General features: G+C 37.3%; 1 long non-coding RNA gene, 1 other non-coding gene and 1 pseudogene across 6 annotated transcripts in view; all 3 read left to right on the forward strand.

The window, feature by feature from the left end:
• Positions 1-14,461, forward strand: part of LOC118595348 — a 57,962-nt gene that overhangs the window by 35,251 nt on the left and 8,250 nt on the right. For 4 of the 5 annotated variants that reach the window (XR_004946511.1, XR_004946515.1, XR_004946512.1 and 1 more), the window contains 4 exons: positions 3,617-3,682; positions 6,278-6,361; positions 11,795-11,897; positions 12,634-12,713. This is a non-coding gene — a long non-coding RNA (uncharacterized LOC118595348). Of the gene's footprint in view, positions 1-3,616; positions 3,683-5,453; positions 5,469-6,277; positions 6,362-11,794; positions 11,898-12,633; positions 12,714-14,461 lie in introns of those variants that run through there. The other variant, XR_004946516.1, reaches the window with a different exon arrangement.
• On the forward strand, positions 12,091-12,166 carry LOC118595925 (annotated as a pseudogene).
• LOC118595921 lies at positions 13,019-13,090 on the forward strand. The gene has a single exon (XR_004946609.1). It is a non-coding gene; the product is annotated as a small nucleolar RNA SNORD113/SNORD114 family (small nucleolar RNA).

Below are 14,461 nucleotides of genomic sequence, written 5' to 3' on the forward strand. Positions count from 1 at the left end.
ACACATACACACAGACTAAGACACACACAGACAGACAAAGACACACACATATACAAAAACACACATGACAAAGACATACACACATACACAAACACACACATAAAGACACACACAGATGAAGTCATACACACAAAGACATACATGACAAAGACACATACACACATACAGAAAAGACACATACAACAAAGACTCATACATAGAAAAAGACACACATGAGAAAGAAACACACACACAAAGACACACACACACACACATACGCACAACCACAGACAAAGACACACACACAGACACAAAGGTACACATGACAAAGACACACACACAAAGACACAGCCACAGACAAAGACACACACAACAAAGAGACACATATACAACCACACACATAGACAAAGACACACACACACACACACACACCCCAAACAAATCAAATATGTATAAAGAATGGACAATTCTTTAGTAAATGTTATTAGAAGTTAGGAACATTTTAAATTTGTTCTTAGCTATTTAGTTTCATAAGTTTTTGTTGTTTCACTGTAAGTAAATTATAACACAACTAAGCAAATATTTACATGCATAAATATTTACATGAACAAGGACAAAAGGCAGCTGTTTGTGGCCTCCTTAGGAGATTTCAGAATTTATGTACTATTGTGAATACATTTGAAGTAATCAATTCCAACATAAATTTATTAAATCTGATTGATTGCCCTTCACACAGGAACACTGAGTCCTAAGAAACTGATGGCATTGTTCTTCATCATTAACAAGATAGTGGATGCTGAACTCATGCTTGTTCATGGGACTGTAGTTAAAATAGCAGAAAGTTCACTAAATAGGAACCAGCGTTGAGCTAATGAGCACAGGACCGCTAAGGTTCATGAAGGCTAACCGTCCCTGTGACATTGACATTCACTGTGGAAAGAGGAAGCCATAGGTTTTTATGTTAACAATATCATGCTTGTTATCGTTGGGACTTGTTATCTGTTGAATTTTGTTGTTGTTTGTGAGTGAGCAAATGATGGCTTAAATGAATGAAAAACATGTTGAAACCTAGGCCAGTGATCTTGGAGCATGTAAGGAAGAAATTTATTAAACTTCAAATCCCAAGGACCACTGGGAAGATAAAACAACTACTATTTTTATGGGGAAAAAAATGTAAAAAGAATCAGGTTTTTTTTTTTTTTTTTTTTTTTTTTTTTTGTCTATAAAGATTCTTTAGTTCAAGCTGGGTGGTGGTGGCTCATACCTTTAATCCCAGGACTCTGGGAGGCAGAGGCAGGTGAATCTCTGTGAGTTCAAGGCCAGCCTGGTCTACAAAATAAGTTCCAGGACAGTCAGAGTTACACAGAGAAACCCCCTTAACACACACACCCAAAGATCTTTTAGTTCAATTTATATTTTTATAGGTAAATCAATATGTGAATAAAGGAATAAAATATATAAGTGACTGAAAAAAATAAAGGAGAACCATAGATAGATCAACTGCAAGAGTGATAAAATGAGGAAGGGAAATAGGAGTAATTGAATTTCGTAGTGCAAAAGTCCACTTCTGGGTGAGGGGCATAATAAGAAGGCCCTAGGAAGAATTGGGTGATGTTGGTTGCCAGACAGTTGTTTCTCTAAATGTTTCCTCCTCACACCTTTTTCCCCCTATTATTTTATTTTTCAGATCAGTTCATTGGTGTAAAAAATTTTTAAATTAGCCGGGCGGTGGTGGTGCACGCCTGTAATCCCAGCACTCGGGAGGCAGAGGCAGGTGGATCTCTGTGAGTTCAAGGCAAGCCTGGTCTACAGAGCGAGTGCCAGGACAGGATCCAAAGCTACAGAGAAACCCTGTCTCGAAAAACAAAAACAAACAAACAAACAAACAAAAATTGTTAAATGTCCACATAATTGCCAGATGAGCAGAGGCCAATGATAAGAATGTTAATCCAAAACCTTCATTTTTATTGATTTTCTTCCTTCCTTCCTTCCTTTCTTTCTTTTCTTTTCTTTCTTTCTTTTTTTTTTTTTTTTGTTAAAGGAAAGGGTCTATTGGGCTTACAATTCTAGGCTGCCAAAATGGAAAAAGAACAAAGACTGCCATTACTGAGGGCAGTGGCTGTAGGCAGATCAACATATTTTTTATAGGCCAGGGCTGTTATATTGCAGATTCTTATGTGCTCAAAATCAAGGGATGATTTTAGGCCTCAATTTACCTTTTTAACGTCAGCATGGTGCTAATTAGGAATAAATATTATCACATGAAAATTGTGACCCAGCCTTTTTCTCCCCACTCGGTCAGAGATTTCATCATGTTCTAGTCATGATGACCACCTGTACCTCCAAACTTAAACTTAGAGCATGAAGCCCCAGGCAAGCTAACATCCATGTTGATGTACTGGGATTGTGTGGTCTTCCTTTACAGAAGCCAGCTAACCAATCCCAGTACATTAACTTTTTAAATAAGATCTGAAATGGAGGAGTGCCAATCATAGGCTTGCAATTGAAATATCTCATGAACAACAACAAAAAATTACACCTAATTCAATTCAACCCAACTAAGGACCATTCCTAAAGAGATGGTAGACATTCCACACATTTAACTGCCCTGTAAGGCATCAGCTATGGTTGTTTCATAGAGCCCTTCCTTAGCAAACAGCTTACTGTGAACTCCTCATAGCAGAAGTACAGTAGACGATATCAGATGTCAGTTCCATCATATGTGTGCCATTATGTAGGTTTCCACCAGCTTTGAGAGACCAACACCTATTATGAGACAGGGCTTGACAAGAAACCAATCTGATGCTTAATCCACATGTTCCAACTAGATGCTCTCAGAGATAAACAATACAGGCTATTTGTTCTACAAAAAACAAAACCAACCAACCAACCAAACAACAACAACAACAACAAACTACTGGTTACTCAGAAATCTATGAACAGCACATCAACTCAAGAAAGTGTCCTGGAGAGTAGGATGCCATGCCTGCATCTATGATGCCTGTTGGTAGAGGCGTGAGAGGCAGCAGCTTGGGGAAAGCCTGAGTGTAACTCTGAGGTCCATTACTCAGTGATAGATAGACAATGTTTTGTGTATTAATTATCTGTGAGCAGAAGTTGGAAAAATTCAGTCAACTTGCCCCTCTGGATTTTGTGATTCAATGATATGAAGTGTGTTATTTGAAGAGAATAGGAAGTAGGAAGTAGATACATAAAAAAGACATGATACATGAGAAAGACACACCTATTTGTTCAGCAGGTAATAAAATAATCCAAGGATAATTAATACTATTGTTTGCTAAAAAAGCAAGAGCACTGGTTAATTGGAAACAAATCAGGAGGGATCTGTAACCCTCTTTCATATTGAGCATGTTAAGAGAGTTGCTTGGGTGGGTAGTGTTCATTAAGAAAAGGGAAAGTGCATCAGCTAATAGTTTGTTCCATAACCCCCTGATAAATAAATGTTTACAATTGTTGTAGGATTTACTCTCAGGCAAGATAGTGGACTTACATGTTTACCATATTTAAACTCCCAAGTTTGATATTAAATCTAAAGTTTATTATTATGTAGTTCTGCTTTACCGGTTAAATTCTAAGTGTATTCTAATTCTTCTTTTCCCTCCTGTGGTAAATGTAGGACCCCTGATTTAATTATTTAATATGGAACCATTGTCCTGTGTAAGGAGCATAGTTGAGAATAAAGGTAAGACCCTTAGTACATTGTCTCTGTTTGGAGTCTTTTATTTATAGATGCTAGCTGATCAATTTACAAATGAGTAATACTCACATATATCTAAAGCAGGTAACACTCCCTAAGTATGGACCACTCATGGGAATGCAATGTGATTCAAAAAGTAATTTTTAATCCAAATTGGTGCAACAGGAATGACTTTCAAAGGAGAGGATATTCACCTTCCTCACAAGACCTTTAGTGTAACTTGTAGTGTTGTGGTTGAGCTCATGATCCCCTAGAGTATTTCCTTGGATGAGCCTACCAGTGTTTCAGAAGTGGAATATATTAGCTTCATTATGTTTCATGATGCCATCTTTGACATATGGATGAATTAAATAAATGAGGACCACACAAAAACTACATACAGATTTGATATGAAACAGAGATGTTGAAGAATCTGTAGTGTACCTTTTACCACCCTATTGATGAAATATGATCTAAATATCTCAATGAGAAAAGAGCCCCAACCCAAAGATCTTGTTTTGGGGACTCTGTTTTGTTAATTATGAATTAGTCAGTTAATAAATGAAGCAAACACCCAGCATGGGCCAATGATGAAGAGCATGGGGTTTCTGACCGAGGACAGTGATTAAACCCTTATGAAATCTGAGGACTATTGCAAAGTGGTGTCTGCAGCCTGTAGAGACGAGTCCCCAAAGCCTGATCTTTGTGGATTCATGGCACAACCCACATTCCTGTAATAAAACTAGCCATGAATAAAGAATATATCAATGAATGAAAAATAAGAAAGCTAAGACTGGGCAAGATGGCACATGTTACCATTCTAACACTTAGGGATTTGAGGCGGGGGCATCAGGAGCTTAAGTCCAGCCAAGATTACATTCTCCTGAAAAACAAAACAAAACAAACAAACACAAAATAATGCAACAAAACTAAATAAACAAGCAACATAGGACGAATGGGGTAGCTCTACACGAAAAGGCGTTTGAGACCACGTCCAATGATTGAATTCCACTCCTGAAACGCATATGGAGAAGAACAGTCTCCTATAAGTTTTCCTGTGACCTCTACATATGCCCCCTCCACATACACATACTCTTTCTTTCTCTCTGTAAATGAACAAATTAATTAAAACAAAAAATGAAGAGAAACCAATGGTATACATGTACTTTTTAAAGCATTTCATGCAGTGTAGGTTTTTATTTTTCTTGAGATTCTCAGTTTAGATGCCTAGCAGTCTTAGAGGTCATGAGATTTGATTATTGAAAAAGGAGGCAAGTTGAGCTGTGTTGCCCTGTGGGAAGGAAAAGAAGTTCCATTTTTATAACTGTGACTAAAGGGAAAAGAGGTACATGTGGAGCAACAGTGAGACATCACCCAGACCATCATTGATAAAATCTAGTTATTTTTATTGGTATAAATACACACTGAGTCAAGTGAGTTTGCTTCTCTCGAGTAGTGATGTAGGAAAAACACCTTTCACCCAGGGGAAAGGTCTAGTATGGTTGGATGCACATCTATCACATTGTAATTAAGAAGATACGCGTTCCTAAATTTGTATCTCAACCAGTTTTTCTTTCTTTTTTAATTCAGCAATTATATGCCAGTGGAAAACTTTATGCCATTAGGATCTTTACAGCATCCTCTTCTGAAATCCACAGGAAGGCAGATATCTCGTGGCCTTTTCCAGCAGTGCATTGAGGAATTTACCTTGTTAGTGCTCCAGTGTTGATTTGATGGCTGTAAACTTTAAAATTCTGCTAGAAAAATCATCCTGTGAGAAAGTAAACCCTCAGTGAGTGAAGTATGGCGGTGCTGGGGAGGTAACTCAGTCAGTCAGGGGTTCACCTTGAAATTGCGAGGACCTGAGTTCCATCCCCAGAGCTCATGTAAATTAAAGAAGGTTGAGTGTGATGGTGTGTCTGGGCATTCCCAGTGCTAGGGAGGCAGCAGCAGATGTGTGATGGCTTGGACTGGTGACCCCAGTGCCAGGGTGGCAGAGGCAGGTGGATCTCTAGGGCTTGCTGGCTGACCAGCTCCAGACCAGCTCCAGACATAACCTCATAAATCATAAAGCAAGATGGACTTCTGAGGACCAGCACCAAAGGTGGTCCTCTGATTTTACACACACACACATGAACACATACACTAGCCTGCATGCATGTGCATCTGCATACATGAGTGCACACTTACCCAGGAAAATTAAACTTGGACCATCACAGAGGTTATACCATATGATAAATCTCTCATCTCCAATTTTGCACAATGTCCAACTTAAAGGACAACTTTGTGCTTATGTATGTTGGTGGCAAACACACCAGATGTTCCTAATAATTAGAGTTATTTTTCTTTTTTTAATACTGCTGCGTACAGTGGTGTTTATTACATTATTTAAAATAGTAACTTATGCAGGTTCATAAATATAAAGTGCTGTTCTCGCTTCTAAATCCCATAAGGTAATAAATATAAAGGACTGCTGCCTTCCCAAGTGTTCTGCCCGGAATGCACACCAACGTTGATGGCTAATTGATCACCCCCAAATGTGTTTGTCCTCATAAGCTAAATGACACTATTTCACTTGAATGTTTGCCTTTTACTCCTCAGAATGAGTGTGGCTGCCATGGCTTCATGAGTACCTTCTGGGAAGACCTTGCCTGTTTACCTCTGCAAAAGGAGGGAAGACACAACGTAAGTGGAATCAAAGCGCTTGTACTTGCTGGGAGAGTGGTGCCATTATGTCCACAAAATGGTTCCTGAGAAATGGGTTTAAAGTGGCCATGAGTTCAACAGTGATGGGAATGTTTTGTGAGCTACTAATCAGGATGAATCCACTTCAGTGCAGCCAAATTCCTCAGGATAAAAAGATGAGAGCATTTCCACCATTTCCTGAATATTTTAATGTGATTTGGATCATAGTGAACCCAGATACTTCTCCCTTGTATTGCATGCCTAGTCCCTTCAATGGGGGGAAAATAGACTGAAACAGTGAATCTTCTCATCATGGTGCCACCTTTAAAATATAGATATTAAGTGAAAGACGCCCAGATATAGCTCCATGAATAACAGCAATTGATAGGGTACACAGAACTGGATTCATTCAGATTTACCATGTTGAGGCTCATAGCAGGAAGGGCAGGGTGCAGCTCTGTGGGATGTGCACTGTCAAGATGTGTTTATATCTTCAAACATCTTTCATCCCTTAATTCATGAATATTGATTATATCATTAGTGAATCAATAAGTAAGTCAAGAATATAGCTGAATAGAAGTACAGAATATTGGGTCTGGATTGATGAGTATGAATCGAGGATCTGAATCTAGTGTCTTGATTAAACCTGATCTGTACCTGTGAGATTCTCTGTGTCTATGGGAAATGTGCTTTTGGGTTTTCATTGTTCATGTGTGTTGAATTACTATTACGCCAATCAATATATTAGTAAAAGACTAAAGGGCTCATCCAATTATGAAAGGAGCTAATAAAGCAAAGATTGCTGTTCATTTCTGTGAGAGGACTTAGCTGTCCCCACCGATGTTTGGTGTTAGGGCTGAGTTGCTCATATCATTACTTATTTTAAAATGTACCAATAACTTTATATAAAGAAGTTATGTATTTAATATAATAGAATATCAAACTAGTCAAACTAATATAAATTGGTATATTCATTAATAACTTGATATAACAAGCTGTTTTACTAAGCACACTAATACAAAAGTGTTTGGTAAAGAACACAATTAACAGAACCCATAAACTAATGCCTAGCCCTTGAAACATGGGAGCCATCAAAGCCTGAACTCTGAAACTGAATAATCTTTACAGATCCTCTTACCTTCACTAATTTTCATATGAAAAGAAAAATGCAACACAATACTTGCAACTTAATTGGTTGTTTTAAATGAATTTAGAGATCATTTTATAATAAATTAGTGGACACATACAAGCATCACTTGATGTTTTGGCCCATTATCCTGAGGGTTGATGAAAATGGTTACTATTATTTCAAGTGTGTAAAAGAATAGTTTCATGTCTGAATTCATTACAGTAGGATAGGAATGGTAGTGTATACTTATAATCCAAATACTGGGGAGGCTGAGGCAGAAGGATTACTGTGAATCCTGGCTAGTCTTAGCTACATAATATGACCTTACCTCAAAGGTAATTTAATTTTTTTTAATTTAAAAATTAAAAAGTAAACAAACACACAGTTAATTAATTAATTAGTTAATCAATCCTCTGCACCCTCTTCAAGTCTACTGAGACAAAGACCAGGTACCTTCCTTTCTCTTAAGGAGTTACACAAACCCCTTTGTTCAGATGCTTTAAGTTCAGATTACTTAAAATAATAATTAAGTTTCTCAACCACACTAGTCACTTTGCAAGCCACAAGCCATGGTGGCTACCACAATGAAGAGTGTGCATTCCTGCAGCAAGTCTTGTTGGCTTAGACAGGGCTACTGTGCAGAATTTCAGGCTGCAGTAAATACATAAAAGGAGGAATGACAATTTTGTGTTCTTCAGAAGAAGATAATAGATAATTACATGATTCCCAGAGTTATTGAATAAAAGAATCAGTACGTACCTAGGTCAGATGCCGGCGCAGCCCTTTTGCTGGTTGCTAATGGAATCTGAATTAAGAAGTCATTCCATTTTGTATAAGTTTCTCCCATAAGAGTTCTCTGGCCTTTGTTTTGCCTAAGAGGCAATTCCGTCCACCTCAACAGACAGATGAACAGACAAGTATTAATCTAGACAGATATCAATAATCCTTCTTTTGGTTTTGTTTTGAGTAACAGTGTCAAAGATCCTGAAATTTTTTAATTTTGTGTGAAAAATGCGGCAACTTAGTGTGTAGAAATATCAGTTTTGGGATGCTGAAGTTGACAAAATCCCCTCTCATGTTAAGTAAAGCAGTGCTAACATCAACTCAAAATTCTACTGAAATGTGTATATTCCATTCATTTGGCAGCCTGCCTTTTTCTCAGAGTAAGTACCTAGCCTTAGATTTGGTCATTGTCCCATGACGATCTTCGTTGTCACTTCTAGGGGTAAGGGGTAGTGATGGTAACAACATGAGGTGAGCTTCTGCCCTAACTTTGTTCATACACAGTCGCAGAAGTACTGCGCCCAAGAACACTGAGTGTAGACCTGTGGAAAGAAGTATAATGGGTCAATGAGTAGGATGAACTCCCCCTCCCCTGTGGCAAAAAAACACACAAACGAAAAACGAAGACGAGCTTCAAAAAGCTGAAAGGAACTGAATTGTATCTTAGAGCTGTTGACAGTGACATGTCTTTTCTTCACCACAGCTGATTTAGGCATGTTCAGGTTGGTAGATACTCTGGCAGCTAATTGTGTAGAGGAAGCTCCTGAAAGTTGGCTTATTGTGTGTGCTGTAGTTGTGGGATGCCATCATGGAGCATGCTTATTCCTTCTCCTTCTTATTTCCAATAAGAATAATTTAATAGACATGGCTCAGGCCCCAGTCATTGGTTGAGGCTCTGCTGTATGCACTTTGTGTGTGTGGAGTCTGGGGAAATATTGTAGCCATGTTGCAGGTCATATTCTATGTAAAAGCACTGTGTTTCATGAGAAAATGAAGGTTTAAAATGAGAAGGAATGCTCCTGAGTAGGGACCAGGGATGGGATCAGAAGATGTCTGAATCAAAACTTTGCTTAAAGCATCTGGAACTCTGATATCTACAGTTTCAAAGTGGCCTCCTGTGTCTGTGAAATAAATGGGCCTAGAGCAGATGCTCAGAATATTTGGGTATTTGGTTCAGAGAGGTTCATAGTTTATGCATAATTGAGTGATTTTTTTTTTTAAATGAGAAATTATTCAGGCATGAGATACATAACTGGATCAGTGTGAACAGAACTGGGTTTCGGGCATCATGAACCACAGCATAGACATTGTCTGTTCTTATAATACTGAATCCAGTAAGGTGTGGTGTGTGTGTGTGTGTGTGTGTGTGTGTGTGTGTGTATGTATAGATAGCAGAAGTTCAGGGCCAGCCTGAACTACACAGTGACACTTGGTCTCTGCCCTTCCTCTCACTAAAAACAAAACAAAACATAACATCTAGAATATTTATCTTTAAAAAATCCAGGCTTCATTTTATTTTCTATTGTTATGATTCATTTAATTTTTGATTAATATGTACTAATTGTACATTCTAGAGGAGTATACTGTAAATTCATTCTTCCTTTTTTTTTTAAAAATAGTCAATTTGAAAAAGGATTATACTGCTGCTTGTGGTAGGACATATAGACTGGTATGCACAATCTTGATCATTCTTGTTTCAAAGTGATGAATTGAACTTGGTTTATTTTATCACTTACAATGAATAGTCAGATAATTGAAAAGGTGGCCTATTATTTGTTCAATGAGAAAAATGGGAATTGACTTCATGAATATTTTAGTACCAAACTAATCTCTTCTAAAATGTTCTGAATCTCTATTGCTCATTGTTTTAAAATTTGGTATTTGATATTACAGAAGAAGACTATAACAGACTGAATTACTCTTTGAGATGGGGAGTTTGGCCGTTGCCAGTGTCGTTAGGACACTTTATGAAATCAGGGATGATTTCTTTGTAGTGTTCATTGAATTATTTAAGTTTAGCTCTCTGCAGGCCAATGATACAAATGTGTTATGAAACAACTTCTATCAATCCAATTGGCATATATTACTCACAAACCATTTTATTTGTGCACTGTAGTTTACTTACAAGTTATCTACTCCACAATATCTAAGGCTGCATGTCCGATACGGCTGCCACCATACACACAAGGCTGAGTATATATAAAGTAATTAAAGTAAAGGGAAATGTGAAATTCACTTTCTTTATTGCAGTGGCCACATTTCAAGTACTTGGCAGCAACCTGAGGTTATGGGGAACTGTGTTGGAGATGTGGTTAGTAACATACATGCATTGTTCTGCAAAGCACTCTTAAGAGTGCTCCTCATACACAAGGGGTCAGATGGGAAGGAAAAAGAAGCAGATGTGATGGCTGTGAGGCAGGCATGGGAATTGATTCAACCATGTTTCACTGAAGGCCCCTGGAAAAAGATCGGGAAAGAGCTAAGTTATGAGAAATGAGCCTACAAGGAGACATTGGGTCCAAACAAGCTTATTGTTCTTGGCTATTTCTTTTCAATTCATGAATATTTATTTTATTGCTGCCAGTGAGGCGATGAATGGGTCAATAAACAAAACTGTCTCTGAAAGAAAAAGAAAGAGGTCAAAGATTGCTTATGGATCAATGAGGAGTACCCTGGGATGTCTGAATGGAGGACTTTGATTAAGCCCTATAACTCAGGTCCATTTCGAAAAATCCTGTCAATTATCTCTTAGGGATATGAACTTAATCTAGAAATAAAAAATAACATGTGTTGTACTCTTGGGTTTCTTTGCACTAAAGCAGTGTGTAAATCAACCAAGAACACTATAACTGAACACAAACAAAATGGGTAATTTCTCTTCCAAATATGTAAGTATTTAATTCAAAAAGAATCATTACAAATGCATTTATGATTGTTAGTGCAACATTCTACTAATATATTGATTAAGGCTGATGCTGGAAGACAAAGAACATCTAGATAAATGTTTTACTGTTTTCAGATATGTGGGTATTTTTTTAGTTAAGGAAAGGACATCTTTATTTAATTTGATTTTTTCACTAAATAAAATCCCGATTGAAGAGAGCTTACCCATGAGTCTAGGCTGATAGAATGCCCCAGATGAACAACTGTGACTCCTCTTCTGCTTTCTATTCCAATTCCAATCCTCAGTTCAATTAAACAATTCGAAAAATGAGTCAAATTTCAATTATTGAATATATATTCTGAAATTATTATTTTCTTAATTCCATGGAATCACAGTTGAAATGGCACTACCATAAATATGGAAAAATCATGTTGTTATCTCAAGTGACTGTGCCTAAGTGGGGGCTACATAGGTCCTGCTGTTGTACAACAGGTGGTTGCTTGATCCAGTCCCATATGACCCAAAGACTTAATTTTTATTAAGTGAAAATACTTTAGCTATTACCACAGATTAAAAAATAGAAAAAGTTTTACACAGCTTAACATAAGTTATCTCATGAAATTTTCACCATCCACAGTGCTCATTCCTCAGAAGCATTGACTCGGTCTGCTCTAAACACTGGGCTACATTAATAATCTCTACACTTCCTCTTGGTGTTTACCTGAAGACCCAAAGCCTGTGTGAGTAATATTCAAAATTATTATATTGTTTGGCTCAATGGATTACTCTATGTTACTACAGAGTATACAATGTATCTCAGCAAAGGTTTTGGTATTCTGAAAAACAAAATAAGTCAGAACATTTTTACGGTTTATAAATTAATGTGTTGAACAACAAACATGCACACATTACTAGAGAGGAGGAAGGCTAATATGGACCAATGATGACCTGTTCCCGGCGGTGATATAAGTCACGGACGATGACTACAATTCTGGTGTCTGAGGTTCTCATCACCACACATCCTATGTGCCCCTCTTAGCCAAGAGACACATGTTAGGCATGTGGACCACATACTGGTAATTAGAAGCAGGCACTTTCATGCATTTTTAAGTGAATCAATGAATCACGTTATAAATATTCACACAAATACAAAGGAAAAAATTTTGATAATTGATCAACTAATAAATAAATATTTTACCACAAATGCTACTAATACATGTGAATACTATGGAAATCTGTTAAGAAATAATTGGCATGAAGATGTATATAAACTTTATCCAAGTTCACATATGAAGTATAATTAATGGATTAAGCCCCAGAGGGGTGAAGATATTAATTTTAAATCTTACTTGAATTTTTAAGACACTGTCATAACAATGTGAATCCTAAATAAAAAATAATGAAAGGAGAAATGTAGAAATCTTTTGAAAAATATTAATCTTTTCATGATCCTTCTTCCTTTGTACTTCCTGGAAGGATGATGATTGACACCTTGTTTCCCGGCTGGGAGGTCCATGGTTGCCCTATCCCCATGTGTGAGGATCAAGGGAACTGATGTAAGTGGAGTCAAAGTTCTTGTTTTGCTTTGGGTGCCCTTGATCACACAGTTAGGTGGTCTTGGTCAAGGCATGCATAGGCTCCCGTTAGGCCAACTATGACTGTGTGCTCAAGTAGATATGACCATGAGCACAGTGTTGAGGATTTCCCAAATTAAGTAGAAAGGCAGAATCAGGGTGACACAAAATCTGTTGCATAATTTCAAACATGCAGATTTTGTGAATTGTTATATGACTACTACAAGTGCCACAAATGGTTAGGTAGTGTAAATATAGAAAGTGTGAGAGAGAGGAAAAGGCAGTGTTGTATCAATGATGACCGCTCATGATGTATGATCCGTGGATCATGACTACAGGTCTGGGAGGCTGAGCTTCACAACAGAACACATGTAGTGGGCAATTGTGAAATAGAAGGCTTTTGTAGTATAGTGTGTTATTATTATATTGATATTCATGAGATTTTATCACATATTTAAAATTAGATAAAATATAGTGGTGAGAGTGGGAAACATTTGTCAAATAGTACCAAGGATTAATACTGATGGTGTACACATACCAGAGTTCCTGAAACCTACTAGTAATGAATTCCCAGAGCTATAATCCTTTGGCTAAAGATGCTGTGTACTGTTTAAGTTTTGGGCAAAATACTTGTTAGGGTTAGAAACATATCTCCTGTGTATTTTCTTAAGAGGAATGTAACTGAGTTTTATATTCTTAGAGGAGTAATATTAAAAAGAAAGCACACAAGCGTCATGGTATAGAACACGATTTTGTTTATATGCCATTCTTTTCTTTTTCACTGTGGATATTGTCAAGACAAGTATCCACTCCATCCAGATCATGATGTCTATGGTTATCTTAGGTCTTCAGAGTGCAGGAGCCCATGTAAGTGCAGTTCATTTTTTTGTGTTACTCTGAGACCTTATGCTTATACTTAAATGATTGGAAATTAATCAAATAGCAAATCTGGTTCATGAGAGAAAGAAAGTATTATGGACACAGTTTCTTTTATATCATTAAGATGAAAATAAATCTGATGACACAGTGGATCAAAGGATTGCTCTAGAGGATACATAATAACATAATTTGATGTCTTGTGTTTCATATTTCCATCTATATGGCAATATATCTACTTCTCTCTCTCTCTCTCTCTCTCTCTCTCTCTCTCTCTCTCTCTCTCTCTCTCTCTATATATATATATATATATATATATATATATATATCGATCTATCTCTTTCTCTCTGTGTCTCGCCCACTCTCCTATAACCTACATGATAATCTGATAGCTTGTAATTATCTGTCCATATTAACGCATCTATTTACCTATCTACCTACCTAACTATCGACCTATCTATGTATCAGTCAATTGGACAATCGATCTATCGATCTCTCTATTGATCTACCCCTTTCTCTCTGTGTCTCTCTCACTCTCCTGTCACCTATATGATATATTTACTTATTTAAACTATAGCATTATACTGTCTCTGTGTTGTCTCCTTGAAGTTTCAGGGATAAAGAATCCCGCATGCATCCTGATAGCTCCTTGCATATTTACATTTGACAGACAGCTGCGGAGACTGAGTCAGAATCTATGTGCCTTCTACCTAGGTTCACTGAGAAGATTTAGTTCTCCCTGTCGAGCAGGGGATGTTTAGCTAGACAGACACACAGACCATTCTTGGTTCTTATGGTTTTGACTGGTGGTCCGTTGTAGGAAAGTTAACACTTCTCACACTCTTTGTGACGTA

Source organism: Onychomys torridus, chromosome 14, assembly GCF_903995425.1.
Source record: "Onychomys torridus chromosome 14, mOncTor1.1, whole genome shotgun sequence".
NCBI lineage: Eukaryota > Metazoa > Chordata > Mammalia > Rodentia > Cricetidae > Onychomys > Onychomys torridus.